This window comes from Meriones unguiculatus, chromosome 17, assembly GCF_030254825.1.
Source record: "Meriones unguiculatus strain TT.TT164.6M chromosome 17, Bangor_MerUng_6.1, whole genome shotgun sequence".
Classification (NCBI taxonomy): Eukaryota; Metazoa; Chordata; class Mammalia; order Rodentia; family Muridae; genus Meriones; species Meriones unguiculatus.
This window is the reverse complement of record NC_083364.1, coordinates 55,755,498-55,760,575: the sequence shown is the minus strand read 5'-3', so window position 1 is coordinate 55,760,575 and position 5,078 is coordinate 55,755,498. Positions and strand designations below refer to the sequence as shown.

General features: G+C 38.5%; 1 pseudogene; it reads left to right on the top strand.

Annotated features, from left to right (window-relative positions):
- Positions 1 to 443: 443 nt before the first annotated feature.
- On the top strand, positions 444 to 4,717 carry LOC110540454 (lymphokine-activated killer T-cell-originated protein kinase-like; annotated as a pseudogene).
- The last annotated feature ends 361 nt before the right edge of the window (positions 4,718 to 5,078 follow it).

Below are 5,078 nucleotides of genomic sequence, written 5' to 3'. Positions count from 1 at the left end.
CAAGACCCAAAAACAAAACATGGTATGTACTCACTAGTTAGTTAATATGAAGTGAAGGATAATCATGCTATAACCTACTAATCCAAAGAGGCTAGCAACAAGGAATGCTCAAGAGGGAGAATACATGGATTGCCCTGGAAAGGGTAAATAGAATAGATCTTGTGGTTGGACTGGGTGCAGTTAGGGAAAGGAACAGGAGGGAGAATGTCCATGAGGAAGGAAAGAGAAAGTACTGGAAGAGACAACTGAAACTGGGCTGTAATTTTGGGAAGAAGGCAGAAACCTAGTGCAATGGAAAATCCTATTAGGGTAATCCTACCTAAGATTACTAGTAATGGAGAGACAGAGTCTGAAGTGGCTATCTCCTTATAACCACATAAGACTTCCGGTGGAGGGACACCAACCCAGCCACAAAACTTTGACCTCCAATTTGTCTTGTTAGCATGGTTTTCTTGCATGAAGTTGGGACAGAAATCGCTGGCATGTCTAAGCAATGGCTGGACCAGCTTGAGATTCATGTCATGGAAGTGACACCTGATACTGCCTGGAGGTCCAGAAACCTGAGTCCAGATGGCCTAGAGACCTTGGATAGAACCAAACAGGCCAACCAAAAAAAAAAAGTCCGTGAAATGGTTCTTAATGATATTCTGCTATATTCATAGACAGGAGCCTGGCATAATCACCATCAGAGAGGATCCTCCCAGCACCTGATGGAAACATATTCAGATAACCAGAGCCAATCATGAGGTATAACTCGATAAATTCCATAGAAGAAGGGAAGGAAGTATAATAGGAGCCAGAAAGTTAAAGACACTACAAGAAACCCCACAGAATCAACAAACCTGGACTTGAGACTGGACTGACATTTTGGGAGTTTGCATGGGACTAAGGCAGGCCTTGTACATATATATTATAGTTGTGCAGCTTAGTGTTTTTGTGGGACTCCTAACAGTTTGAGTGGTGTCTGTTTCTGATTTTTTCCCCTGCTTTTGGGTCCCTTGTCCTTCTACTTGATTTCATTTTACAGTCTTGATATGAGGGGTTGCTTACTCTTATTGCAACATGATATGCTGTGTTTGGAGGATATCCTTGGGAAACCTGCTCTTTTTTTTCTGGGGAGAAACAGAGGAGGAGCAAGTGGGGAAGAAGAAGAGGAAGGGGAGAAACTAAGAGGAGTAGAAGGAGGGGAGAATGTGGTTGAGATGTAACATATGAGAGAATAAATTAATAAAATATCAAAAATGTGGGATTCCAGTGTATGCCATAGTCACAGCCTAGGCAGCTGACATGGATTCATTGGTATACCTGAAACAATGCACATTAAAAAGCTAAGTTAGAGCAGAATATAGCTAAGAATACAAGATAGGCCTTAAAGTATTGATGTGGTGGTACTTTTATCCCAAATGTCACAGCCTCATCATTTAGCACATACAAGGATGGATACACATAGCTGTTCACCCACTTAAATACTGAAAAATTGATTTCACTGTCCTTTTGTTAAGAAATTAAAGGTTTGTTGTCTTTAGAAGTAGTTCTGTCCTTACCTAATTCTTTTCTACCATAAGAACCAACCGACATGTTACTATTAAAAACTCTTGAGAAACATGAATGCATACCATTGTCATATTAATGGGAACCAGGACACTGTTTCCATAGAGCATGCTATCTAATACATAACGTATCACGGTGCCTTTTTCACCTGCTGTGTAACAGTTGGGCAGCAGGTTTGAGGGAAGGATTGAATTGTTAGGGTAAGAGACACAGGTAGTATTAGAAAAAAACCATTTTTCCACCTGGACTGAAACGCAAAGCAGTGTAAGAAGACTGAAGTACCGGCATGATTACATGACTCCTCTTTATGAGAACTTAGGAGCTCAGGCTCTCACCCAAAGTCCTAGCCGTACATCTAGTATTTATCCATAAGCTACAGTATCAAAGTTCATATACAGTGAAATTTGTATATTGAAAATGATGTCTTTGGAAGCAATGTGTGAGAAGTCCCCAGAGCTAAAATTCAGACCTCAGATTATGTTGTACTGTGGACCAGCCATCACAACATATGTCTTGAGGATGCTCAGAGCCCTAGGAATACCTCATCACTAGCGTTCTACTTTGTGATGTGTTAAATGGATACCATACAAGCCCTATTTAGTTGGTCAACTTATAATATGCACTGCTACATCAGGGACCCAGATGTTTTTGCTGTATAATTTAACAGGCATAATGACAAGGTTGAATTTTTTTTTTCTGGAAGGTACAACTTACATTTAGTACTCATGATTAAATATCCATGTTTTTATATAAATCTTATTCCTTTTGATGATTGTTCAGAATTTTTGTTGTTGATTGAGGATGCTTGTCAAGACAAGTGGGAATACTTCCTCTGTAAACATTTAGTTCTCATACATGTTTTCAAGAACCTGGCTATCAACGTGTCAGCTGCTTCTCTGATGGATGGTATGTTTAGTGGGCAGTAATTTCCCAGTAGATAGAATATATTACAAATTAAAAGGAGACAAATCTCAAACGTAATAATGGAAAATCTCCAGGTTTTTTAAAATCTCATTTCAAGGACTGACTTTTCATTACTATTTTAAAATTAAAATACCACTGGCCTTTCAACAAATGATAATGACCCATGGGATTCTCATAACAAGTTTGAAATGTTGAAGATGAATCCAATGGCAGGGCCTTTAAACTGCCTCAAAGTGAGAAGTAATATTGGCATCAATTGGTGTTTTAGCTATGCCTGCCTATTTTACATGAATCCTGAGTTCTACGTCACTCAGAGAAGCTCTTAGCTGATTACAAAGCTGATAAAAATAATTTTAGTTCTAAGTATTTTCTCTTTAGTTGGTATGAAGAATAGAATACTGTTAACCAGCTCAGGACTTACTCCATTCTAAGAGAACGATTTGTCCCTTTTCAGCCACCATTTATGAGGAACAAAGTCTCTGAGAAAGCTGGATCCAGATATGGTCAGTTTATCCTTCAAGGTATAATCCTTTTTGCTGCGTATTTTTTATGTTTAAAATATATTTTTTTAATTTTATCTCACTGTTTGAAAGATACTGATATCTACATTATGCTTGAGTTGTCATTTTCTCTCTTTGACTCAAACACACTGTCCTTGAGTCTACTTCTGAGTCCAGTTTTAAATTATTTTACTTATTCAATCAAAAACCCTTTAAAGGATCATCTTCTTTGTCCCCAGTGATAGTGCTATTCAAGTAAATTATCATGTATATATCCATCATGTGAGACATGAAGATCAAAATGGGTGACCTTTTTAATATTGTACAGTCCTTGAGAGATATGTTAAATTTTTGGTTTGACTAGTGTTGCTGCTGTGTGGATAAAACAATTGTTGCTATTTGTTTACATGATTCTGATTCTGTGTCATTTTATCCATGTGTCTGTATTGATGGTGTGGGTCACACTTACAAGCCGGATAAATTACCTTCTACATGGCCACTTTCACAGTACTAAACGTTTTGCTTATACACCAGGGCACTTAATGAAAAAAAAAATAAAGCAGCACAAGAAATAATGAATGATAGGCATGTGCACTAAATGCTGTAGCAGTAACTGCTACTGTAGGCAGGAGCTGCTCTTGCACTTTCTGGAGTGGGTGTCCCAACAGCTCCAAACCATCTTGGAATTCAGACCCCAGTACCGACCTACACACCCTAAATGTTGCAGTGGTTACAGTAAGTGTTGGTTCCCACCGGTCCTACAACTTCCAGACAGACGGAAGGAATCAATAATTTCAAGACACAAAACAAATTACCTGAAAAAAAAGGAAATTTGTGTTCAACTCCATGTGTAAATATCCCTGTTTCTCCATTTGTGAAAAAACTGGGCTTTGGGCTTTTCATTAGTTAGTGTACCTAACTAATGAAAAGATTTCCGAGAGGGTTGTCTCAATCTCTTTGGGCAGTGTAAAAGATAAATCCTTTATGTAGCCATCATTATTGAACTGTGCATCAGGAGAGACTAACTGAGGAAGCTAAGATGTTAAAAAAAATCTTATAGGGAATCTTGCTTTTAATGAAGCCAGTGATGGTAGTCTGTGCCTTGCTATGGAGTATGGAGGTAAAAATCTCTGACTGACCTAGTAGAAGAGTGGAGCAAAGACAGCAAAGTCCTTTTACAGCAGCTATAATTCTCAGAGTTGCTTTGCACATGGCGAGAGGGCTAAAGTATCTGCATAAAAGAAAAGAAGCTGCTTCATGGAGATATAAAATCTCCAAATGTTGTAATTAATGGTGATTTTTGAAACAATTAAAATCTGTGATGTAGGAGTGTCTCTGCCATTCTATGAGAATATGACTGTGGCTGATCCTGAGGCCTGTAATATTGGTACTGAGCCATGGAAACCCAAGGAATCATTGGAAGAAAATGGTATTATTACTGACAAGGCAGATATAGATGCTTTTGGCCTGACTCTGTGGGAAATGATGACTTTATGTATTCCACACATCAATATTCCAGAGGAAGGAGATGACGATGACAAAGATAAAACTTTTGGTAAGAGTGACTTCGATGATGAAGCATATTATGCAGCTATGGGGACCAGGCCATCCATCAACATGAAGGAACTGAATGAATCCTACCCAAAGGTCATTGAACTCTTCTCTATGTGTACTAATGAGGAACCTAATGATCACCCTGTGCTGCGCACTTTGTTGAAGCTTTGGAACTGGATAGGCAATGATGCTGTTTGTGGTGGTCTAAGCCTGAAGCATAGCTTGTATGGTTACTGTTAACTCATTTATTTATTCGAGTTACTGTGAACTGTAGTGGCTAGACTCTGGAAGTGGCTTATCTTAGGACCACTATATATAGTTAACATTTGTATAATTTTCTGACATGGTATATTTTAGATTGTGAGCATTTATTGTACTGGTGAGTCTGTGATAACTCTCCAAGTACCTAGACGCTGCCCTTACTGATTTAAAACATTCGTGAGCCCAGTCTGAGCTGACTGAGATCTCTTTAGGTATTTTCATCTTTAAAGGTTTCCTAAAAGTTCCATTATGTACAGTACAAAGTTAATCTACTTCTGCTCAGAGTGC